Source organism: Nomascus leucogenys, chromosome 21 (assembly GCF_006542625.1).
Source record: "Nomascus leucogenys isolate Asia chromosome 21, Asia_NLE_v1, whole genome shotgun sequence".
Taxonomy (NCBI): Eukaryota; Metazoa; Chordata; class Mammalia; order Primates; family Hylobatidae; genus Nomascus; species Nomascus leucogenys.
In genome coordinates, this window is record NC_044401.1 from 6,127,327 (window position 1) to 6,154,825 (window position 27,499).

At 37.9% G+C, this 27,499-nt stretch overlaps 1 pseudogene; it reads right to left on the reverse strand.

Annotated features, from left to right (window-relative positions):
• Positions 1–19,032: 19,032 nt before the first annotated feature.
• Positions 19,033–19,791, reverse strand: LOC100597178 (annotated as a pseudogene).
• Positions 19,792–27,499: the final 7,708 nt, after the last annotated feature.

Below are 27,499 nucleotides of genomic sequence, written 5' to 3' on the forward strand. Positions count from 1 at the left end.
AGAAAAAAAAAACCTTCAAAAATCACTTGTAAAGTCTCCCCTTGAAGGATAAAGCATTTTTGACTCTCTGACAATGGCCACCTTCAGAACCATTGCTATGTTTTGAATGTTTTTCCTCTCCAAAACTCAGGTTGAAACTTAATCTTCAACATGGCAGTAGTGAGATGTAGGGCCTTTAAGAGATGACGAAGTGGTGTGAGGGCTCTGCCATCATGAATGAATTAATCAATTCATGTATTAATGGGTTAATGAATTAATGGGTTACCATGGAGTGGGCTGGTAGCTTTATAAAACGTGGAAGATAGACCTGAGCTAGCATGCTCAACCCTCTCACTGTGTGATGCCCTATACCACTTCAAGACTCCACAGAGTTCCTCCCAGCAAGAAGGTCCTCACCAAATGCAGCCACTCAACCTTGGACTTCTCAGCCTACATAACTATAAGAAATAAATTTATTTTCTTTATAAATTATCAGTTTCAGGCATTTTATTATAAGCAACAGCAGAAGGACTAAGACAACCATAGACTCATTAAGAATAGTCTTGCTGGCCGGGCACGGTGGCTCACGCCTGTAATCCCAGCACTTTGGGAGGCCAAGGCGGGCGGATCACGAGGTCAGGAGATCGAGACCATCCTGGCTAACATGGTGAAGCCCCGTCTCTACTAAAAAAAATACAAAAAATTAGCCGGGCGTGGTGGCAGGCGCCTGTAGTCCCAGCTACGTGGGAGGCTGAGGCAGGAGAATGGCGTCAACCCCCGGGGGCGGAGCCTACAGTGAGCCGAGATCGCGCCACTGCACTCCAGCCTGGGTGAAAGAGCGAGACTCTGTCTCAAAAAAAAAAAAAAAAAAAAAAGAATAGTCTTGCTGAGGAGGGTTAAATAACCCCACTATTTAATGGAAAATTGATATAAAATCACTCAATTTGAAAGATTTAGAAAGAAAAGCATTCTGATCCACTGGTAAGTAACAGAAAGGGAATTCCAGCACCAGGCAATCCCTGGAACATAACTTTAAACTGAGCGCTAAGGCTGAAGCCTTAGAGCCTCAAGCATGGGACTCCCTACTCTGAGCATTGGATAAGCATAGCCAGACAGCCTTCATCTGTGCCTCCATTTAGCAGCAAGAACCCACAATAGACATAAATTAACCAGATCCCAATTCTCTTTCCACAAGAGAATGCTAGGCAAATCCCTCTGTGGGATTGTGTAACTAGATTATAACAGTAAGTCTTGTGATTCTTCAGGAAGTCTTGATTTGCTGCTATAACAGAAGTAGAGGCTCTAGTGGTTAATTCAAAATATAAAATTATATGACCATATTTGTGCACAACTACAGCACGCATCATATTACCTATAGACTTGAGTAGTCTTAGTGAGGATGTCATAAGGAAAGAGTTTCTCTAGTGTATTTCTATCTACTTAAAAAATCACCTGACCACAGTGGCTCATGCGTATAATCCCAGCACTTTGGGAGCCCAAGGCAGGATGATTGCTTAAAGCCAGGAGTTTGAGACACGCCTGGGCAGCACAGCAAGCTAATACAAAAAAATTAGCTACGCCTGGTGGTGCAGGCCTGTAGTCCCAGCTATGGGGGGCTCAGGCAGGAGGATCTCTTGAGGTCAAGAGTTCAAGGCTGCAGTGAGTTGTGGTCATGCCACGGCACTCCAGCCTTGGTGACAGAGTGAGACCTTGCCTCAAAAAACAAAAACAAAAAATCATTCAGTTAACACAACAAATTCTGTACTATCTTTATTAGTTCACTACAGAAAGTTATAAGAGTTAGCTTTTGGAAATATCTAACTTTCTAAAGTAAAAAATGTATAATTACATGCAGTACAATGATGCTTATCATGGTATTCTATTTTTTAATTTCTGTGATTATTTTAGCAATGGGTCTGTCTGTACTCCCTGCTGATTTTTTCTTTAAAAACGCTTCTAAAACTTAATGCTCAGATCCCTGTCAACTTTAGTGAGAAAAAGCTACCTAGCGTGGATAGATTTTCTCGCATTTCACTTGTGTGTAAATGACTTCATTGAGCATCACAGTTTTTAAAGGATGAATGGAAAAAGGGATTCAATGATGTTTTGTATAATCTTAATTTGGCAAAAGAGTGTTGCAAAAATGGCACAGAACAGTAATACCTTTTTAAAATAAGACTCTGATCAATAAAATTAGCATCAGTATATTAGATACTCAGAAGAAAAATGTAAATCAGATTTCCAGCATTTACCCTGTTTCAACTCTGTGCTTATTATTTTCAAATGTTTGTCTCTTGTCTCGATATCATCTCTGAGTTTCAAATTTATATGTTCATATGCCCACTTGGTATGAGTACTTAGGTATCTAACAGAGACCCTAAATTTAATGTGTCCAAAACAAAACTCTCAGTTTCTGCTCCTGCTCACACTAACTCAATTGGTTTTTCCAACAGTCTCCTCCATGGCCCCTACTTGCCCAAGCTGAAAACCCAAGAGTCATCTCTCAACTTTGTAATGGACACCATTTGACATAAAACTATTCTCTGCATCATTTTTGGCACTCAGTTGCCTCATTTGCTAACCCTAAAAATGTTCAAATCCAATTTGAAGGGTAACATCAGAGTGAGTCCTCTTTTAATAATGAGGAGATGATTTCCCATTTTCAAGACCACAGTCAGGTTTAAAGGCTCTTGTCCCCCATTAATTCTATCAAACTCCCTTAGCTAAGTCAAGGCATTGCTTTAGTAGCACAAACTTGGTAGCTTAAACAACAGAAATTTACTATTTCACAATTGTATAGTCCAGAAGTCCAAAATAAGTTTTACTGGGCCAAAATCAACATGTCAGCAAGGCCACCCTCTCTTCAGATGCTCTAGCGGGAAACCTGTTCTTTGCCTCCTCCAGCTTCTGAGAATTGCAGGTGTTCTTTGGCCTGTAAATGCTTCACATTTGGAGTGAATGCTTCACTGTAGTCTCTGCCTCTGTTATTACCATTTGACCATTCAGAGTCAAATCTCCCTCTGAATGAAAGAGTTTCTTTATGCCCTTTTATAAGGATATGTGTGATTGCATCTAGGACCCACTCAGATAATCCAAAACAATCTCTGCATCTCAAAATCCTTACTTTAATCACACCCACAAAACTCCTTTTTGCCATATAAGGTAACACTTATCTGTTCCAGGTATTAGGATGTGGAAATCTTCTGGAAGAGGGCATTATTCAGCCTACCAAAATCATACAGTATGTATTTCAGAGAGTGACTTTAAACATATCACTGACTGGATAAAGAGATAGAGGATCTGATTACAAATCCAACTCCAGTCATTTATTTGCAGATCTAGAAGTTGAACTGATGCCATCTTCTCCTAAATAGTAAATAAGAATAAAATCCTTACAATTTTTTTCCCAACCTGTCATCACCATTTATTATTACCTACAAGACAGTTACAAATAATTAGTGCTTATATTAACACCTACAAATAATTTATTCTTTCTGGATTATTCCAAGACTTGGATTATTCCAAGACTTGTCAGCTGCTTGTCACTGAAGACATGCATTTGACAGTTTCACCCAATGAGTTAAAAATCATATTTGTCTTTTCAAAGGAATGTCTCACAGTTAATCTTTTTTGTTGATTTTCTACTGTTTTAAGGAAGGAGAATTGTACTCCATATATGGTTTCTTGTACCACCTTTCTTTTATGATATTCAGGGAACCATAGTGATTTATTTTTATTTCTAGTCATTTTGTGACCAGATTTTTCAAATGTCCATATTTGAAAGACAACAGTTGAAAAGAGTCTCTTTTTAAGACGTGATCATTAAGTTTAATGTCATGGATTAAGAAAGTTCAGTTTAGTGAAAAGATCCCAAAATTTGTAATCATAGAATCAGGGTTTCTGTTCTGACTCTGCCATTCCCTCAGCTCAAGGCCTTTATCTGCAAAATGGGAGTTGTTATAATAAAACCCACAAAACAAGTTGTTAATACAATTAAATAAGTATATTTTTGGAACTGTAAAATACAATTCAAGTTATAATTATGGTCATCTGAGATGCTCCTCATAGATTTTTTGAAATAGGGTGTTATTTCAAATGTCTCTGTATATTAATTTATACTTAATCATTCATTTAACATCTACAGAGTAGCTACTACATATCAGATGCTTTTCTTTGTGCTAGGGTAACACAATAATGAATAAAGCAGCTAAGTCATTGCCTTAATGGCACCTGTGTTCTAGTAGAGACCATTAAGTGCTAAAGTCCTATCTTTAGAGGCTATTGCTAAGAAACTTACCCTTTCAGATGTCTGTTCTATTCTGGCTTATGGGTAAGTCCCACATGCACTCATTTTTTTATTCACTCAACAAATCATTGTGCATCTACAATGTGTCAGGACTGTTATAAATGCATTTGTCAAAATGACAGTCCCTTAAATGGTTTAATCCAGTAGGTAAAACAATAAACTGGCAATGATACCAGAAAGAGAACGGAAAGAATACAGCATTCTATAGGAGCTCCTCAAGACAGCATCCAGCCCAAGGCAGGAAGTCTTGTCTTCTCAGTGTTAATAACATCTAAGCTGAGTCTTAACAACTAAAAGATTTGTGAGGGAGAGTTCAGAGAGACATTATGGCAGATAACTATCAAGATCAGCAGTTAATGTGGGCTTCGGGGCAGTCCCAGGTGAGAACATTGTGGCTTGTGTCTATTCAATTGCAGGGCATTCAAATAATATCCTCTACGAATTTTAAAAGGATTCTCTTGCCCATCCTCCCCAATAATAAAGTACAGTTGCCCCCTCAGTATCCATGGGGTTCCAGGATCCCTGCAAATACCAAATCTGTGGATGCTCGTCTTATATCAAATATATTTGTGTACAATCTATGCACATTTTCTCATATACTTTAAATTATCTCTAGATTGCTTATAATACCTAATACAATGGCTACACATCATTTCATTTGCTTGGATTCAAAGTAGTTCTTCATGCAAATTCAAATTTTGCTTTTTGGAAATTTGTGGATTTTTAAAAAATATTTTTGATACCCAGTTGGTTGAATCCACAGATGCAGAACCCACATATACAGAGGGCTGACTATGCTTAGTGGTCTCATTTTTACATTCCTTATTATCAGTATTTGATCACTGTTTGTTGACGTGCTAAGGAAAGGCCCTCTTTATATTCTCTGTAATTGGAGAACTGAATGGGGAGTAAAAAAATTCTCAATTGGCTAGGTTGGAAGGGCCTTTTTGAAACTATCTTTGCTTGGTAAGATCAGGCAAGTTTTTTACTGCAGAACTGGCTTTGACATTTGTCTTGATACATGCTTCTAAGTAACTGGCCTATAGTTTCTTATAATTCCCTTGACTAATAATAGAAACCTAACTAGGGCAGAACTAAGAATGCTGATGGAGACTAAATAGATTCAGCTGTGAGTTTTGGCAGCAGTAGGGACTAGGCCTCAAACTGGCCAGTTCTGGTGCTATTGACTGATCAGGTATTTTTTATTTCCAATTTAGCCACTTCACCCTATTACTTGGAAAGCTGCTGACTGGGCTTGTATCCTTGGTGCTATTAATTGAGCTGAATATTTATTTGGGTAAAATATTAAGACTATTTTTGTATCTTTGCCCCAAACTTATTTTTGAATACTTTGAAAAAACCATTGGACGATTCTTCAACCTAAACTAGACATACATTTCACGCTGCAAAAAGCCAGATATTGTTGTAAAATGGTCTGTACAGTGACTAAATTTCTATATAACCAAAGTTTATTTTGCATTATGTCTGGGTTTTAAGTTATATGGTGGTCTTCCAAATTAAATTTTTTTTATGATGGTGTGTGGTTCTATCGCCCTTTCATGAGCAGTTTATGTTGTATTGAGAATTCTCGAGAGTGTGGTGTTGGTAGAAATCTGACAGTTTTATTCCCTTCCTCACAAAGAGGGCATTATCTCCTTTTTTATGGGAACATGGGTGGTGATTACCCACTGGCTTGCTGTCTGAATGTAAAACATGCCTTTATTATGACTTCTGGCTTTTGTGAAGGTGTCGTCTTTTGATTCAGACTCAAAGGGCTGGACCAAGGTAGTTAAACTTGACAATGAATTTTTGAATAAATTACTAACCCCATAAAGTATTCAATGATGGAAGTGGTTCTATGACAGGATACCCCCCTTTTCTTCTCTGTGGAGATGACCGTTATCCTTTCATTTGAAGTATTAAAAATGGCCTTGGTTGTTTGGGTGATTTATCATGAAAAGAATTGGTTCTTAGTGTTACTTCCATTACCTCTCCTCTATCATCCATAGGCTCGACACCTCACATTTTACTGGTATAATTTTCCCTATCCAGACTTGCCCTGAAATCACTCTGATTAGGTTTCTTTTTCAACTGAGTGCCTTATTTTCCCAACGGGATTTAAAATTTTCCTCCTATTGACATAGTGCACCAAGAACTATGGTGCCAAAGCACAGGGCTCTTAACACAATTTTTTAAAATGCAGAACATATTTGTACTAGGGAGACAGCTACAAAACCCTATAGGTAGTTCTAGCATTTGGAGGAAACAAAGCCTTAGGCAACAACCATCTGATGAAATGCCAACACTGAAAAGCTGTATTTCCACCAAGTAAAATTTAGCATAGTGCCAGTAATAAGGGCACTGAAGCAAGAATCAGCTATGCCATGGTAGAACAAAATGGAACAAGAGCAACATAAGATATGTAGAGGTGGGTTTAAGATAAAGGACAGTTCTTTTATCCCCACTAGTTAATGGTTATCACCTGTTCCCCTCTGAGGAGAAAGTGGAAATTTATATCAGCTCTTATCATATGTCCTTTAGGTTTTTGTATATGGGTATGTTCATTTCCATTTGATGCTGTCATAAATTACCACAAACTGGGTTGCTTAAAACAACATAACTTTGTTATCAAACAGCTCTGGAGATTGGAAGTCCATGGCTTTGTTCCTTCTAGAAGCTGTGGGAAGGACTCCCCTTCCTTTTCAATTGCAGCTTCTGGAGGCTGCCCACATTCCCCCATCCTCTGTTTCACTCTCCACGTCTTCCTGTCTGATTATGACTCTCCTGGGTCCCTCTTATAAGAATGCTTGGGATTACACTGGGTACACCCAGATAATACAGGATAATTTCCCCATCTCAAGATGCTTAACATAATCACATCTGCAAAGTGCTTTTTCCGTGTAAGGTAACAAACTCACAGGTTCCAAGGATTCAGATGTAGATATCTTTGAGGGGCCATTATTCAGCCTAACATGGGGGTAAACTCTCAGCAGTTCTTTCCAGAGATTAAGTGTTAGGAATAGTCCACAAATCCTTCACGTCATCTTTATAGTTTAGTGTGTCTCTACCTGACTCAAATTCATCTGTGGCACCCAGGAGTCAAATCTGAATAAGCAACATCCTACACAAAATTGTCTAAGTCAGATTTTGTTTTATATATAACCCATGTGTTCTACGTAGTACACAATATATTCCTTCATTCAAGTCACTAATATAAATTTTGAACTGGATAATGTCAAAGACAGAGCCATTTCCTAGTAAAATGAAGACTTCCCTCCTTAAATATTGAACAGCAACTGTTAGACTACAAGTTATTAATTCACTTACTAATCTATGAAGTGTTTTACCATTTTACTCTAAATAACATCAAAAAATTATCAAATCCTTCACTGAAATCAAGAAGTGCTAAAGCAATTACTCTTTCCTGAATTACCACCAGTCAATCACTATTTTAAAGTGATATGAAATCAATATGGCTTCACTAGTTCTTCGTGAATGTATATTGATTACTAGTGATCATCGCATACTTTTCCAAAGGTTCACAAGCCGTCTATTTAAAAAATCCAATCACAAATGCTGATAAGAACTAAAATTAAGTTGTTTAGTTCATATTTTCTGGCATTACCATCATCTCCCTTAAAGGACTGAAATATCATCTGTAAGTCCTATGTTTTCCTGAACCTTTCTTAGAAGCCATAAACCTACAATTTCTTCTTATTCTACATAGCTAAAATAATCATTTTTGTCATCCTTTTTTCTCTCTCTCTACAGCTTACCTCATTTGCCTCACTTGTGCTTTAATCTTCTTGGTGTTTTTCTCATACTCTTGTCATATTTTTATACTTTTCTTTCATTATATGTCTCTCTTTATATCTTTTGTAAAAGTCTTTTATGAAACTGGACTTAGAATGAAATATCTATGCAACCACATTATTTTCCTTAGATGGGTTTCTTTTGCCCTCCTCATTGAACTGTTCAAAATGTTTGTACAGTCAGAATTATACTTACAGAACTTTCCACCCTTCATCATCTATTTCCCTTCTAGAGTCTCAAGGAAACTTTTTAGCAATTGGCTGTCAAAGTCTATGGCACATGAATAAACAAACCAGCATTCCCTTTCTTTATATTAGGCATTTACTGCCCTTTCCTTAACAATCAGTTTTTCCTTCTTAGTTAAAATCAAGTCCAGGATGGTATTTGCCTAAGTTGATTGTCTTACTTTCATAATAAAATAGTCTCCTTGCCAAAAGTTTATCAGATCCCCTCTTTTTAGCCAAATTAGACTTCCAACAGATTTCAAAAAAGCTGAAGTTTCCTGCAACACAGATATCTATCTTTATAATCTGCCATAGAGAAGCACATTTTGTCTGTTCAAGAAGATATCACACAATATCATTTCAACCTAACTCTCTTTCTATATCATCCAACTGCCTTCTGCCATGCTTAGAACCTCAAGTTCATAAATTTGTATACCGTTGATATATTTTTTCTGGGAGGAGCTACTCACCAACTCTTCCTTTTAATGTATTTCTAGTTGCCATATTCCTATCAAAAATCTAAAATCACAATGCTTAGTAATGCCTAAAATTCTGTTAACTCCTTGACATTTTGGGTTCAATTTTTTGACCATTTTCTGTGGGCTAATTATGCATCAGTGTGAGGCCTAAGTATCTTTCAAGATTGGTGTCACATTATTTTCATTTGATAATTCCTGCTCACAATAATTATTTTTTTAAAAAAAGAGGGGAGGGCCTGGCATGGTGACTCATTCCTTTAATACCAATGATACCAGTGCTATGGGAGGCTGAGATGAGGAGGACTGCTTGAGGCCTGGGGTTGAGACAAGCCTGAGCAACACAGTGAGAGCCTGTTCCTACAGAAAATAAAAATTAGCCAGGTGTGATGCCATGCACATGTAGTCCTAGCTACTTGGGAGGCTAAGGTAAGAGTATCACTTGAGCCCAGTAGTTGGAAGTTGCAGTGAGTTGTGATCACATCACTGCACTCTAGCCTGAGTGACAAAATTTTTAAAAAGTTACCACTGCATACAGCCAATGTTAAATAGAAACTACATCCCCAAAGACTACCAGTAAGAACTAAATAGGTTTTGACACACCAGCACAGAATATTGTGACTGTGTAAAATAAAAAGTATGTGGATAATGTTGATACATGGAAATAACTACAGCCCAGCATATGGGGAAATGTTACAAGAAAGAAGCAAACCAACACATTGATTCCAACTATGTGAAAATGAATACATATAAATTAACAGCCATTAGAAGATCATTTGGAGAAAGTAAATAGTTGTATCTTCGATAGCAGTTTGAGGTATCAAGAAATCAAGATTTTAAAACTGCAAATAAGTAACCAAGTAGTCCATATTATATTTATATATGTACACAAAGACAACTTTATCCAATTGAAGTCTACTTCAGTGTCGTCATTAGCTCAGCCAGATGTAATAACTGAATCCCTGAGACTCACGTAAAGCAGACTGAAATCAAAGGAAAGAAAAAAGATAATTCATGTGCTGTTTTTAGTCTCTTCAATATATATCCAGAAATATCAAATATTTTAATTGGGGGTTTTATGAGCTCCTAGGTTTCTCAAATTGCAACTAAAACTAATCTGCATCAAAATCATCTAGCATTTTTGTTAAACATACATTTTTCTGGTCCTTACCAAGGCCTATTCCAATTACAAGAACTAAAGCCTGAAGCCTGACACTCTACCTTTGTTGATGAGCACCTCAGCTGACTCATAGGAATTCTAAATTTTAAGAACTATAGCTGGTTGGGCATAGTGACTCACACCTGTAATCCCAACACTTTAGGAGACTGAGGTGGGCAGATCACCCAAGGTCAGGAGTTCAAGACCAGCCTGGCCAACATGGTGAAACCCAGTCTCCACTAAAAATACAAAAATTAGCCAGGTGTTGTGGTGCACCCCTATAGACCTAGCTACTCAGGAGGCTGAGGCAGGAGAATCACTTGAACCTGGGAGGTGGAGGTTGCAGTGAGCCAAGATGGCACCATTGAACTCCAGCCTGGGCAACAGAGCAAGACTCCATCTCAGAAAAAAAAAAAAAAAGAAGAACTATAGCATTCTTACGGAAGACTTTAAGAGATCCATGAATCCCCAAATCCTGAATTTATGAGAGTCTTTCTAGGAAAAGCATTCATGGCTATCATGAGATTCTTCATGTGTTCATGACTCCCAAAAAGTCAATGGAACCAGAAATTTTAAATGTCTCTCCCATCAACATACTTTCCCACCATTGATGTAGACAATACAGTAAGTTTTGAATCATCCAGCATGCTTTGGTTTATTCGGTTAAAAAATTAACCCCTCTTCTTAACTTTTCTTCAAACAGCTAGCTAGCTTTTTAATAGCTAGCATTCAACGTATACTTAGCAAACAATTATTTTTTAATTTTTGGCTTAAATAAGATTTATCCATGGAATAAATTATCTGAAAGACCTAATTGCCACACCAATTGATCAAATTCACGATTTTATTTGACATTAGCAGGCCTGGGATTTTCTATAATGTAAGCCCTGGTGTTTAATAACATAAGATGTGAGTTGTGCCTATAGTCTTTGCAGCAGATCTAAAAATGTTTCCTTGATAGGTATCTTCGAATATAAAAGTCAACCAGAAGAATCAGCCATACTCTATACAGAAATTAGGCAGTTACTTTTGTCACTGAGGACATCAGAAGAGTTTGTATCTTAAGAATGGCAATTCTTAGATAGCAGATGTCTTTGGCATATCTATGGCAAAGGAAACAAGTTCTATTCTAAGCTACATTGAGACTGTGGACTTTAAACTTGATAGTTGTGCTGTAATGGGAGTAACTCTGCAGCTGGGTGAGAGGACATATTTTGCATTTGAAAACCGGAGAACAGCTGGTGATAGACTGAAAAAATTGAACCACAATATTTTACAGTTCTTACCAATAAGTGGTAGTTTATTTTCCCCCACCCCCTGGATCTTAGTAGTCTAATAATTTGCTTTGACTGACAGAATGTAGCCAATTCTGGAGTCTGGGCCACAGCTTCCAGATTCATCACCTCTTGGAACACTACTGCTTCCATGTAAAAAAGCAGCTAAACTATTGAATGAGAGATAACATGGAGAGAGAAAGAGAGACCAGGTCAACAGCCAGTATTAAGGCCCAAGACACGTGAATAAAGCCATCTTAGACTCTCTATCCATGACTAAGAGGGCAGTACTACACCACATGAATGACCTCTGGCAAGACCAATAGAAGAATTACTCAGTTGATTGCAGCCAGCACAGAAAATCACGAGAAATACTAAATTATTACCACTGTAAGGCACTAAATGTTGGAGTGTTTTATTACATAGCAATAATTAATACATGTTGAAACTTGGCCAGAGATTTTATAGAAGTAGGAATAAAGACATAGAAATCACTAGACTATATTTTGTAGATAATACCTTATTGTGGTGGACAAGAAGATGTGCTACCTAGTCCTCCTTCAAGGAATGACTTGCTGCCCAGCTATGGAGAATGCAGTTAACACACAGCCTCAACAGTTAGCTCCTTTAGGTTTTATATCTCAGGTGCCAATAATTGCCTCTCCCAAGATCATGCCACATTTAGTGACTAAGTGAGATGGGGATAGAGAGTCCCAGCAATTTCAATCCAAATGATGACATACTTATGTGCAATTCTTGCTCAAGAGCTCTCCACTGGGCTGGTCAAGCTTTCTTAATAAATTAATAGGAATGGTTGTGCTAGGGACAGTTTCCTTGGGGTTGTAGATTATGATAGCAAGCATTAGCCCATGTAAATAAGCTGTCCTAGGCAACCTTCTAGGTTCATTCTGATGAAGATTCCCATCATTATGTTTCCTGCAGACTGCTACTGTCAGTTATGGGGAAGTAATGAGCTATGTCTGTTATTATTAGTCAGTGACTCTACCATGTTCCTGCTGGTCAAGCAAAGTCTGTTCTCACCACTTACCTGGCCTCCCTGGACTTTTTAACTTCTTACAAAAGTAAAGGATAGACATGATAACAAATCAGACCCTGTCTTGACACTTTCATTGATTTGTTTTAAAAACTAGATTAGTTCATCTTATTATTATAATAATATTAAACTACATACCCAATGTTTTTCAAATAACGTAATGTTCACAATGACTTATCAAGATGAATATATTATCCCAGGTTAAAAAAAACTGAAGCTTAGTTACACAAGGTCATATAGGTAGTAAATGGATGATTTAATCCTAAATCTTGATGACTCTTAAGCTCATGTTTTTTCTGCAGGTTCACTGTCTCTTATGGAGCTAAGCATTGACTGAAATAGAAGGGAACAAAACACAACTGTTTGAAGGGTCATGGTCTAAATTCCTACCATGTATAATTTTCTTTGACACAACTAAATAAGAAAGAGAGAGACAGAAAGAGAGTATGCCAGAAATTAAAGGGAAAAAAAATAATTAAAATAATCAACTCCACGGAGGAAGAAGAGCATAGTGGTGACCACATAAAAGGCTGGATAGAAGCCCGTGAAGTCCTAACATTCGAAGAGAATGAACATGAGGGTCCCAATACTCTGAAATGTAAGAATTTACCTCCACCTCCTGAAACTTGAAAGGGGTTAATTTTAAGACAAATAAGGAGTATGATTTCACACAGTATTGAGTGGATTTAAAGAACTCATTATCCCATAGAGATAGTACTAGCTAAAAACACAAAGGGTTATAAGAAATTTGTAAATTATTCCATCAGCAGCAGACCCTTAATGGTTTGGCGAGAAAACCAAGAAAATTTAGGATTGGGGTGGAAAGAATAACCCATGATGTTGAGATCCCAAAGCCCTTCTGTGGTCCTCTGCCAGGCGCAGAGTTCTAGGTGGGCTAGCCCTCACCCTACCCTAATTTAACACTTCTTATATGCCTTTGCTTGCTTCTGGGAGAAAGAAGATGCTGCACTGGCAAAATCTGTCTGGACAAGCCTTTTGATTCAATTTCCCAAAACTGAACATAATCCACCTTATTTCTCCCTCAAAGACAAAGCTTGTGCCTTTGTCTTGAGGTCACCTGAATAGTGTGGAGTGGGGTAGTGGTGTGGCAGGGGCAGCTGAGCCCCTTGTCTCCTAGAGCAGATTCGCTGTAAACCCAAAGGTGCCTCTTACTTGGGCCTAACCCCCAGATTTCTTGAGTACAAACCTCATCTCTGCCCCTAAATTGTGCCTGTGGTAAAGGGGGTTAAATTTTTCATTCTCACTCTATCATTGGTAGTTCAATAGATTTTTACTCTCTCTTCATCTCCTGCCCGTTCCCTCTAGGGCTAAAGGCTTGAAGTTTAAGTCTCTCTTGAAGAAATGGCCATGCTTCATTTAATCCTGCTGCAGCCAGACTGCTGTGGATGTCATGCTTCTGATGAGACATTAAATCAAGGTAAACATTAACGCCCCAGGCTGGAGCATCTATGAAGAGAAGAAAAATGTGGCTTCACTTCACAGGAAACACTGCAGCCAATCTAGGCCCTCTATGTTGCCTCCAGACCTCACACACTTGGAGTTAATTAGAAAATTCTCCCTCTGGAATATATTATAAGCTGTGTTTAGTTTGGTGGAGAAAATATTCTCACAAATCTTGCCTGAATACAAATGCTTCTGAGGAGTAAAAAATAAGAAAATATAAATAAATTTGTGCATCAAAGCAAAGTACTTCTGCTTTCAACAAAGGCCAATATAATCTATATTTCTACATGACCTAGGTGCAATACATTAAGATGCAGACTATATGAACAATAATGTAATCCAGTTAAATCACCCCAAAAGAGCAAAGTGATTTGAGAAAAGATCAAGAAGGCGCCAGCTCAGTATCCCCATTGCAGACTATCTGCCCCTAAAAGTTTTCTTTTTTTTTTTTTCATTTTTCAGACTTCAATCTAATTCACCTGGAATTTTCATGTTAGGTAAGGATATAATTTCATTTTCATTTAAATTAATTTTACCAACAAAATTTATTGCATAATTCTTTTTTAAAAACACGTATATAAAACATATGCTTACCTGCATCTAGGCTATTCTTGTTGATCCCTGCATCGGGACCACACTGATTTGATTATTGTAGGTTACTTTATGTTTTAATATCTTATAGGACCAGTCTCTTTATTCCTATTAGTTTTTAAAATATTCATGTTATTCTTTCCCATATATTATTCCAGTTACAAATTCACTTTGTTAAGGTCAGGCAAATAAATCACAATGAGGTTTCCACTGAAATTAAATTAACTTAGGGAGGAATTGACATACCCTTTAGAAATACATCTACACTAGACAGTCCTTTCTTAAAATGTTTCTCATTCAACATATGTGTAGGACTCCATCTATATAAGTCAAAACTCACTGGTTACCAGGAACAGAAACTCAATTTAAAAGATCTTTAAAAGGGGGAAGCACTGTGTACAAGAATTAACTCCAAATTGATCATAATTCTACATGTGAAATCTAAAACTATAAAGAAAAAAATTTAATTCTATGTCCTTGAATTTAGCAAAGATTTTTTAGACAGGACACAAAAACCAAAACCTATAAAATAAGATAAATAGGACTTTAAAATTAAAAACTTTTGCTCTTTGAAAGACACTGCTAAGAAAATGAAAAGACAAGTCACAGACTGAGAGCAAATGTTTGCAAAACATAAATTTTATAAAAGACTTGTGTCCAGAATATGTAAAGTATTCTCACAATGTAATAATGGGGAAAAAAACACAATAAAAAAGGGGCAAAAGATTTGATCAGACACATCAGTAAAGATATGTGGATGGCAAATAAGCATATGAAAAGATGTTTCACATCATTTTTCATTGAAACCAAAATAAGATATCACTGCACACCTATTAGAATTATTCATTTAAAAAAAAAAACATGAAACCACCAAATACTGGTGAGAAGGAAGAGCAATGGAAATTTTTGCTGGCAGAAATGCAAAATGGTACAGCCACTTTGGGATACAGTTTGGAAGTTTCTTATAACATTAAAAGTATATTTACTGTATAATCCAGCAATCCTACACTTAGATATTTACCCAAGGGAAATGGAAATATGACCACACAAAAATCTGTATGCAATTATTTATTGTGGTTTTTTTCATAATTACCAAAATCTGGAAATAATCCAAATGCCCATGAACTGGTGAATGCATAAACACACTGTGGTATAGCCACACAATGAAATATGACTTAGCAATAAAAAGGAACAAAATACTGATACTAGTAACAACATGGATAGATCTCAAATGCATTATGCTAAGTGAAAGAAGTGATATACTCAAAAGGGTATATACTTTGTTTCCATTTACATGACATTCAGTAAAAGGCAAAATTACAGGAACAACAGAAAAACAGATTAGTGTTTGCCAGTGGATAGAGCAGGAGAAAGGGATAAATAACAGAGGGGCGTGAGGGAACTTTCTGAGGTGATAGAAGTATCCCATGTCTTGATTGAGGTAGTAGTTATGTAAACTTTATGCACTGATCAAAATTCACAGGACTAGTCACCTTAATGGAGTAAATTTTACTGCGTGTAAATAGATCTCAAAAAAAAAAACCCCATCCTACAAGGGGGAGAAGTATATATTGGCTCATCTGTTTGAAAAGTTTGGGTGTTTTCTGGTTTCAGACACATCTGAGGCCAAGTGCGTAAACACGTTCTTAGTCGTGTTCTACTCTTGCCTTTTTTTCCTTCATGTTGGCTTATTCTTTCCAAGTAATGGTGTCCATCAGTCTCTTCCTCCTTGCAATGATCTTTACAGCTCATAAACTCAGAAAAAGATCTTCTCTTTCTTCATGCAACAATAGCAATTGCTCCCCAAAGGGTACTGATAAACCCTGCTTAGATCTCATACCTCCCTCTACACAATCAATATCTGGGCCCTGGAGAAAGAGATACTCTGATTGGCCATCTTGAGTCTTTCGCCCACGCCGGTGGCAGGAGGGACGGCCACATCAGAATCACTTGGTGCAGTAGAGAAGCAAATTCCAAAAGGAAGGAGAGCCAAGCAGACAAAATAACAGATGTCTTGATATCCTCATTCTTGATTACTGCATATCATGATCTGTCTGCTGCTCTTGTTGCTCAACAATATCCAGCCAGGGCTCTTCCTTCAAGCTGTGTTCCAAGGAATCTTTACAGCATGTTTTCCAGATTTCCATCTTGCACATTTACGCTTTCATTTAAATATAGCAGCTTCTATGGATACTTCTCTTAACCTCCTCTTTTTTCCACAGGAGCCCAACCCAGTGTGTTTGGGTTGAATCAACTCTTCCATGCTGAGAGATTGGAATGCATTTGACTCTTCAGTGGATGATTTCATCTGCCACTTTGGTGATATTAGTCCTAGGAAGTAACACTGCTGCCCACATTTGCCTGGTTCTCATTTGAGTCCCTCAGCAGGTGCCCTGACACAGCTAGAGGACAGGACAAACAAGTGAGCTGGACAGACTTGAATTATTAATCTCTACTTACCAGCCTAACTCATGTACAGTGCTGTTATAGCTCTCATTGAATTGCAGAGACTGATCACACTGTCTGAATTTTTTAGTCCCCTCAGGAAGCAAATACTTGTATTTTTTAGACAAATCCTAAGAACCTATCTAGTAAATGGTTTAATTTTACAAATAAAATAACAGAAGCCCTGAGAGCTTTTGGCCCAAGAGCTGAAACTAAAACCTTAGCCTCTTATCTACTTACTGGTGCCCTTGACACTATTTTCTGATGCTTCTCCTTTTCTCAGATTTCCTTCTGGTTAGTGATTTGTCTATAAATATTTCTACCACTAATGAATATAAGTGTTTTTGAAATGCAAGTAAGTCAAGGTCACCATCTATTCGGTAATAGATTGATGTCAGAGATGATATAGAGCTTAGTGAGGTTCGGATTCAGAAAGGTTCAAATTTGAGTCCTGGTTTCAAAAGTATTAGCTGGGTGACCTTGGCAACTTACTCAGAGTTTCCTCACCTAAAAAATGTGGATAATAATAGTATCTCTTTCAGAGGGATATTGTGCAGAATAAATCAGATTTTGAAAACATTAAGCAAAATAGCTAGTAGTCTTGTCTTAGCTGTTTTATTAGGTTGCCTCTTTGGTCTATACTTTTGCCGTAGTCAAAAGAAAGGGTTTAGGAAAGGAAACCAGAATAGAGAACTTTGCAAACAGAAGAACCAGTAGTACTGAAAGAGGGATTTCATTTAATGCTGCTTAAGAAAATATTGGTTTTTTTACGAAAATACCCCATATCGCTATAAAGGACTTTGGAACAGGGAAAGGAGGATGGTAGTTTCAGGATAAGAAAAGCAACCTTTAAGATTTTGCAAGCTAATGTTGAAATTTGCATCAGTATCTTGATCTCTTAAAACCCTGTGTGGAAAGGAGGTCAAGTTAGGTTTGGGGCAGCAAAAGGATAGGGTAGAACAGGAAAGACTCATCAAAATGAGAGTGCAGTAGAAAAAATAGAGATGTTCTTAGATAAGGCAAGAAAAAGGAATTGTGAAAGCATCCTGGGTTCAGGCAGGGAAAGGATCAAGTTTAGGAGATCAGCTGGACAGTTGATATAGTTCAAGACAATGGAGGGTCCAGTGGCAAGAACGAGTAGTAAGAATCAGGAAATACTTTAAGAATCTGAATCTCACTCTAAGGAGTGGGACAATAAGACACTGGATCATAAATGGGAATTACTGGCAAGGGGCTTAGCTTCTAAGAAATGAACTCACCATTGCCACTGAGGCAAGGTTTTCACACATTTCCTGTATAGGACTAGGACTGAAGCCAGAGTACTGCAAAGTACACAGCAGGACCACGTGGGGAGATTTTAGGCCAGAATGGGTAGTGAGGAAACAGCACCCAGTTTGTGAAGGAAGTTCTTCACAGTCTTTACAGGCTTTCACAAGAAACAGACGTAAAAAAACACAGGGAAACATGAGTGCAGAATTTACAGAGATATTTTGGTGCATGTGCCCAGAGGCATTTAAAAATATGGCCTTGGTTTTCAAAATTAAGAAAATAAACAGAACACATTAAAGATAAAGACGGTATCATACAAAATCCTAGCTGATATATTTGTAAATTTTTTTTCAAGATTACTCTAAGGCCCCTTAGTTGCAGGTTTCATCAAATAGGAAGTATATTTTCAAGTAACTTCAGTTATTCTATGGAATTTAGAGCCAGAAAGTTCTACAGTCAAATACTGTGGGAATTTAAAATTTGTAAGGATGAAAAAGTCTTCTGAAAGGGATGTCTTGGTTTCTTGATACAGCAGAGCATCCATGTGGGGGGCAGGGAGTAGGGAGTGGGTAGAAGTATGTGGACGATGTTTGGGTGTGGGAACAACTAAAGTTGAGGGACCCAGTTTAATCAGTAAGGCCAATCAGTAGTTGTAGAAATCATCTAGTGGTTTCCTAAATGTGATTTATACAGATCCCCAAAACTCTGGAGTCCAAGAAAGCTTAGTCAGAAGCCTCTATATTCATTTCAACCAAAATGACTCTGCATTTCTTCTCTTTTTTTTTTAAATTTAGCACCATTTATTGAGCAATCTCAGCTGTTGTTGTAGCTGCTATGTGTCAGCCTGTTCATAAAACATAAAATTCTCTTTTAATTATCTTGTCCAGTATAGAAGGATCTTCCAGGTAGCATGCCAACAGAATAAGAGACTCTAATGATGCTGGCTTCAAGGATAGTGCCATCCAGAGATGGAGAGGGTCATGGCCCATTCAACCACAGCTTCCAGAGGTTTTCATAAAGGAGCTTTTGGGAGCCCAGGCTGCCTGGCGTTTTGATGCTGTCAGTGTGAGTTTTGTATTTCATAATGGTGTTGGGAGATAGGTTAAGCACTCGCCGAAGTGTATCCCGGATTCAGGCTGTGGTTGCTTGGTCACTGGCAGTCTTTTCCATATTGAAATAATGTCCTCTTGAAAGTGAAGAGAGACCACAGCCCCACAGATCTCCTCCCCAACCATGAACCGTTCCCCCAATACGGCCAAAATGAGATTCTCCTAGCAATGGGAGATCAAGCCCTTCCACAGCCAAGTAATCCTCTTGTCACCATTTTTATATGCATTATCCTCCCACATGGATTTAATTCCTTCTTTGAAGAGATGGAAGTCACTGTGTCCTGTCAGATCCTTTGGACATACCATGTGGCTATTAAACCTCCAGAACTGCTCCACAGAGGCAAAGGTGCCAAACTGTTTGATATTCTATTCATAACTCTGTGAGCTGGTGGGACAGCCAGGGGTTCTCCTGGAGTACCAGAAAGTGTAGTTGTACTGCAGGGGATGTGCTGTCTGTCCAGGGACAACAGCCTTCCTCTTGTTACTGCTCTTATTCTTATCCCCATTGTGTTTTTTCTTTCTCAGTATCTTTCTGTGTGCTGCTTTCTTCATTCTGATCATGGTCCCTATTGTTGTCATCTTTCAAAGCATCAGATTTATTGTTCATCCTCTTGCCACTACTGTGGCCACTGCCTCACTTCTGCTTTTCCTATGGGCTATAAATTGAGATTCCATAGAACATTCTGTTTGAGACAAAGGACTCCAATATTTATGTCAGAAAAACTGAAAAGGATATTGAAATGGACAAAAATAGATTACCTGCCATTCTGTAAAGCACTTCTTCCCATTTATTTCATTCAGAGAAGCCTGCACCTTTTATTGTCTTTTTTTTTTTTTTTTTTTTTTTTTTTTTGAGACGGAGTCTTTCTCTGTCCCCCAGGCTGGAGTGCAGTGGCGCAATCTCGGCTCACCGCAACCTCCACCTCCCGGGTTCACGCCATTCTCCTGCCTCAGCCTCCCGAGTAGCTGGGACTACAGGCGCCCACCAACGCGCCCGGCTAATTTTTTGTATTTTTAGTAGAGACAGAGTTTCACCGTGTTAGCCAGGATGGTCTCAATTTCCTGACCTCGTGATCCGCCCGCCTCGGCCTCCCAAAGTGCTGGGATTACAGGCTTGAGCCACCGCGCCCGGCCTATGTCTTTAAGGTATTTTACAACTCTGTAAGTAATACAAATGACTCTTGTCCATAGAAAAGCAAATGATTTTTATTTCTGGTGAAATTTTGCCTAATGGATATTGACCAGTTTTGCATGTGTTTGTAAACTTACTTCTTATTACCTACATATGTGCGGTGTTTAAATTATTTTGGGAACTAGTCGTCACATCTTACTGGTTTTCTCATTTATTAATTAGTTAAATAAAAGCCTTTACCAAAAGAATGAAACCGGACATTTACCTCTTGCTATATACAAAAATCAAATCAGAATGGTATAGAGACTTAAATCTAAGACCTCAGACTACTAAACTACTAAAAGTAAACACTGGGGAAACTCTGTAGGACACTGGAGTGGGCAAAGATTTCTTGAGTAATACCCTACGATCACAGGCAACAAATGCACAAGTGGACAAATGAGATCACATCAAGTTAAAAAGCTTCTGCACAGCAAAGGAAACAATCAAGATGAAGAGACAACCCACAGAATGGGGGAAATGGAAGTGAAGAGAAAACCCACAGAATGGGAGAAAATATTTGCAAACTACCCATCTGACAAGGGATTAACAGCCAGAATATATAAGGACCTCAAACAACTCTATAGGAAAAACAACTAATAATCTGATTTAAAGGGGGCAAAAGATTTGAATAGATATTTGTCAAAAGAAGACAAACAAATGGCAAACAGTTACATGAAAATGTGCTCCATATCAATGTTCCTCAGAGAAATGCAAATTAAAACTTCAATGAGGTATCATCTTGCTCAAGTTAAAATGGTTTTTATCCAAAAGTCAGGCAATAACAAATACTGGCGAGGATGTGGAGAATAGTGAACCCTTGCACATTGTTGGTAAGAATATAAATTAATACAGCCACTATTGAGAACAGTTTGGAGGTTCTACAGAAAACTAAAAACAGAACTACTATAAGACCCAGCAATCTCACTCCTAGGTATGCACCCAAAAGAAAGAAAATCAGTATATCAAAGAGATATCTGCACTCCCACATTTATTGAAGGACTATTCACAATAGCCAAGATTTAGAAGCAATCTAAGTGTCTATCAACAGCTGAATGTCTAAAGAAAATGTGGTACATATGCACAATGGAGTACTATTTAGCCATCAAAAAGAATGAGCTCCTGTCATTTGCAACAACATGGATGAAACTGCAGGTCACTATGTTAAGTGAAATAAACCAGGCATAGAAAGACAAACATTTCATGTTCTCATTTATTTGTGGGAGCTAAAAGTTAAAATAATTGAACTCATGGAGATAACAGGTAGAAAGACGGTTACCAGCGGCTGGGAAGGATAGTGGGGTGGGGAGGCAGTGGGGATGGTTAATGGGTACAAAAAAAATAGAAAAAGTAAATAAAACCTAGTATTTGCTAGCACAACAGGATGACTATAGTCAAAAATAATTTAATTGTCCATTTAAAAATAATTACAAGAGTATAACTGGATTATTTATAACACAAAAGATAAATGCTTGAGAGGATGAATACCCCATTTACCCTGATGTGATTATTATGTATTGCATGCCTGTATCAAAATACCTTAGGTACCCCATAAATATATACAACTACTATGTACCTACAAAAATTAAAAATTAAAGGCTGCCTCACAGCCCTTAGAAAGAACCAACCCTGCTGACTCTGTGATCTTGAATACCTATAGCCTTCAGAACTATGAGACAATAAATTTCTGCTGTTTATACCTCCCAGTTTGTGGTACTTTGTTACAGCAGCCTTAGGAAACAAATATAATTCTGAGGCAGTTGCAGTTGTCCTCAAGGAGATGGGCCCATGTCTGTTTATCAGGTAAGATGGCTCTCTCTGCTAAGAGCCTAAATATTAAAGAGAATTAGGGGTTACAGGGCCAACATGGAACCAGCAGCTAGACAGCGATGGCCAATTAGTGTTAATTCAATGGAAAAGAAAGGAAGAAAATCAGATATTTTATTATGTATATCCAAAGCACATTAAAATAATGAGAGGGTTACCAACTGCTTCTAGGGTTCAGAATTATTATTTCTGACAGTGGGAGGTCATTCAAGGTGGAATATGAGATAAGCCCTAAAAGTCAGGCTCATCCAGCATCCTGGTTCTCTTTAAGTCTAAAATGCTGTCAATAATGTGAGTTCCTGAAGTTTGAATGGTAATTCTCTGAGTACAAGAAAACAAAATTAAAATGCATGTTCTTTTTTTTAACTGTTCACTCTGAAAATGTGATCAAATTTAGCTAAGTTTTCATGGGTAATGAATGAAGAGTTACCATGTTTGCTCTCACAGAACCAATGTCCTTTACACACCCATGTATGAGTCCTCCTCACACACCTTTCAAACAGGGAGAAGTGACAGTGGAATTATTGAAATTGTGGATTTTTAAAAAAATCAAATGTGTATAAAAGTCCATGACATACAAAGAGCATACAATGATTGCTAAAGCTAGAAAATATTAAAAATAAGAAAGGAAGACTTCAGATTGAAGCAATTAAAAATGTATTCAACTATCAAAAGTGTATGTATCAAGAAAGTACAAGAACCCTTTTATACATGTGAATAAAATGAATTGGGAAATGTTACATCAGATTGTTAGCAAGATTGACTACACTGAACCACTATATTGTTATGTGAAAACTTCACACCATCCCTCTGGTCATCCCGGAATCTTGCTTTCCCATAGCAGTTCTCTACTATCAATAACATGTGGCTACAACTGCCTTACATCAACCATGGTTAGCAGCACTGTGGAAGGCAGCCATAAGGAGCATGCTATTCTGCCTTGTAAGCGAATGTGATGTGACTTTCCTGACTGTCCATTGCCATAACTGTGATTGCCAAACCTGTGTCACAATTCCAACACGTGACATTCTTTTTTCCTTAAAAAAAAAAAAAAGACACTCTAATGTTAACATCCTTTATCCATAGCTGAATAAATAATTAGGGTAGATATGTCTTTTGAAGGCAGTGGGACAAGTTTCTTCTTGTTTCTTCTTGGTGTCTTTAAACATTCATAGTCCTACTCCCATCTTTAAAAAAATAATTAAACATATTTACTTGCCCATTTCTACCTCCTTTATCTTCCCTTATTCTTACTGCTCAGTTAATAATGTTGTCAAAAGAGCACGAGACTGGGAATCAAAAACTCTGGATATAAGTTCAGACTCAAATTTTCTTGCTGTATGGAAGGAAAGTCTATGAAAATTCTTTAACATTTTAGCATTCTTGCCTACGAAATGGAATGATTATCATCAACCCTGACTACCGTACAAAGTTATTATGATAGGAGATTGCCAGAAAAGTGCCTGATTGGACTTTAGTTAGAAAAACAAATGTATTTTTGAAACATTAAATGTCTTACAATCCTGCCTGAGAGGAGTCTGTGAACAGGAGATAAGTGAACTGAACCTAGTATAAAAGGATCAGAAGCAGTCCAGGTAAGATGATAGTGAGCAGAAAGTACTGTCAGATTTTGAAATGTTAACATTTATGAGAATAATATTGTAAGAATAAGATTATCTGAAGATAGTTTGAAGAGGATGCCATTTGCTCAGTAAAAGCTTTTGCTCGTGCCCCTGTCCCTTTCTAGATCCCCAGTTCTCTCCTATTGAGCCAAACTCTGTAGCTCTCCCTGATACTTCCAGACAACAATGACCTCACCTTTTCCTGACTGCCCAGAGCACAAACAATCTGTATCATTTTTATAGGTCCTTAACAGGTAACCGCATACTGTCTTGATTTCTATGCATTTGTATGTGTTAATATTCAATGACTTCTTAGTTAAGGGTGATTTATTCAAATCCATAGGGCTAGGCCAGTGTTAGACATGTTAAGTGTTATTTCTTCCATCTGCCTTTGCATCTTATCCTACAGTGCTTTCAGATTTATGCTCTTTCCTAAAGCTAGTCTTGTATTTTCTAAGAAAAGTCAATTTTCAGCCAGGCACGGTGGCTCACACCTGTAATCCCAGCACTTTGGGAGGCCAAGGTGGGCAGATCCCAAGGTCAGGAGTTCGAGACCAGCCTGACCAACATGGTGAAACACCGTCTCTACTGAAAATACAATTAGCCAGGTATGGTGGCATGTGCCTGTAATCCCAGCTACTCAGGAGGCTGAGGCAGGAGAATCGCTTGAACCCAGGAGGTGGAGGTTGCAGTGAACTAAGATCATCCCATTGCACTCCAGCCTGAGCAACAGAGCGAGACTCCATCTCAAAAAAAACCAAAAAAAGTCAATTTTCTAAAATTTTCTTCTTAATATTACTAAATTATTTTCAAAGGTATGCCTGTCTTTTCTTTTAAGACTTCAAAATACTGTTATTTTCTTTGTGCTGAATATTCCTCTAGAGTCACCAGGTTGCCTCCCACTCCCTGTACTTAAGCACTGGCTAAATCCTCTTCTCAGATATACAACTGATTTGGGTTGATGTCTGCAACTGTTTTACTTGGATTTCTATGAACTTCTACTGTGCTAAAATGGCCCATTCCCGGCTTTCTGCCACTCTGTACAGACGGAGTTCATATACACTATAGCCAGCACTCTACTCACATTGTCTCTTTTCTCAACCATATTTCACTTGTAGAGACTACACTTAAAATTCCCCTTCCCACATTCTCATTACTTCCACCTTCTTTTCTTGTGTTACAAGTTTTTAACCAGGTATAATAAGTGGGAGCTGAACAATGAGAACACATGGACACAGGGAGAGAAACAACACACACTGGGGCCTATTGCGGGGTCGGGTAGGGGAGGGAGAGCATTAGGAAAAATAGCTCATGCATGCTGGGCTTAATACCTAGGTGATGGGTTGACAGGCGCAGGAAACTACCATGGCACACGTTTACCTCTTTAACAAACCTGCACATCCTGCACATGTACCCCAGAACTTAAAAATAAAAATTAGAAAAAAAAGACACAAGTCTTCACAACAATGTGAATATAATTAACACTACTAAAATGTACACTTAAAAATGTTTGAGATGGTAAATTTATGTTATGTGCTTTAAATGACAATTTAAAACAAAAAGATTTTTCAAAAAGAGACTGGTATTGATTGGGAAAAAGGAAAGAGAAAAGAGGAGAAGACATAATGACGGCTACCATAAAAAAGCAACAGATAGATGTTGGGGTGGCCCAATTTTTTATCTGAAACAGAGCTAGTTTTGTGAATCAAGGGACAGACCATGAGAGTTGAAAGTAAAGAAAAGGAAGATCTTCCTGGCCGGGCACGGTGGCTCGCGCCTGTAATCCCAGCACTTTGGGAGGCCGAGGAGGGTGGATCACGAGGTCAGGAGATTGAGACCATCCTGGCTAACATGGTGAAACCCCGTCTCTACTAAAAATAGAAAAAAATTAGCTGGGTGGGGCGGTGGGCGCCTGTAGTCCCAGCTACTCGGAAGGCTGAGGCAGGAGAATGGCGTGAACCCGGGAGGGGGAGCTTGCAGTGAGCAGAGATCGCGCCATTGCACTCCAGCCTGGGAGACAGAGCGAGACTCCGTCTCAAAACAACAACAACCAAAAAAAAATAAAAAAATAAAAAAAAATAAAGGTAAGAAAGAAAACAAAAAGAAAAGGAAGATCTTCCTAAATACTTGTAGTTGAGGATAACAGAGGTAAGTCATTAGTGATGTCTTTCAACCTAGTTCCAAAGACCTGGTAGTTAATGGAAAGTCCCTCAGATTCCAGCAATAAATTGATTGCCAGTCATCAATTTCAGTGTCGCTGTGAATTTTCATCTTTTTCTCACCTTCATAGGTATTTTTGTAGGGAGACATAACAGAACTTTATTAGAAACCACTAACAAGGTGCTGTTTTAGAAGACCATTTAAAGGGAAGCTCATTAAATAAATATATTTAAAGTCAATTTTCCATTTGTGTTGAAAAGTTTTTGCCTAGGGAAAAGAAAAGAAAAGAAAGGAAGTAGCAGCTTAATGCCAAGTCCCTGAAAATTTTAGAAACTGATTAGAAAGGGAGAAGAAGCCATGAAATATCAAGATGGGAAGTGAGAGGTTCCAGGCATTTTCAAACATTTAAAGCACAGCTTAATAACATAAGAAGACATTATGAAAAGCCATCCTGGTAAGCTGGTTGCAAAAAAAAATGTTTTTACTTAAGGAAATAACTGTCTTAGTACTAGCCTAATGAGGGATAGATTGTTCATTAGCATATAGCCAACATTCTGGCACAGTTTCTAGCTGTGCAGGAAACACAAAGAAGAGAGAAAGCTAAGCCTATTCTCTGGAATCATCACTTGGGCATAAAGCTTATGGATTCTAGAAAAAAAAAATCCCTCATTCCGCAAATATTTGCTGTATACATAGAACCTGGTCAAGTCCCTTAGATGAGCAGAACAAGCAGCTGCGTTTATGTGGTGTGATAACAGAGAATTTCAAAGCTTCATATATTACTCAAAGGTCTTCTCTATCCCAAAGACAGTGCTCCCATTAATGCCAATCTTCCCCGTTAGCACTATGCTTTTCTCATATTAACTAGGTGCTAGCTTCAGAGGCAGGAAGAAGGAATCCAATCTAAAGGTAAATTGCAGTAGGAGGAAACATTTAAACTACATTTATTTTATTTAACTTGGTTTTACTGTATTCCTACTATATAAAACCACCATGCTAGGCACTATGAAATAGGCAAAGAACAGGTACTGTTATAGCCTTCAAGAAATCTTTATAGTGGAGGGGAAAACATCTTAGACCAAGAGCCTAAGGTAGAAAACAAAAATAAGGGGCAGTTGAGTGTGAACTAAATATGAGAGAAGCCAATCTTAGAGTTTAGCCAAAGTTGCTATCCCGTCACTTTGAACTACTGTTTCAGCAGCGAGGACATTCTCAGAGACTTGTTCTAATCTGCTAACTACAGACAGGGCTACACAAAGGGACTGCATTTAAATTCAATTCCAACGGTTTCACACGCCTGAATGAAAGTTTGAGGGTTCTGAGAATGTCAGATCCTGGATAGTTCACACTGGAAAGGGAATAGTCCCTGACATAAGAAAATTGCATCAATTTATCCGTTTTTCAGGAACACAGATCTGCTTAACACACTTGTCTTTAAGTCCAAAAGAATGTAGTAAAGGTCTTAAAATAATGCCAAGTTATATGAATGGTCTTGGGGACAAAAAAACACTACTATCTATTACCTGATAAATTGATTCATTGGAGATTTTCTGCAT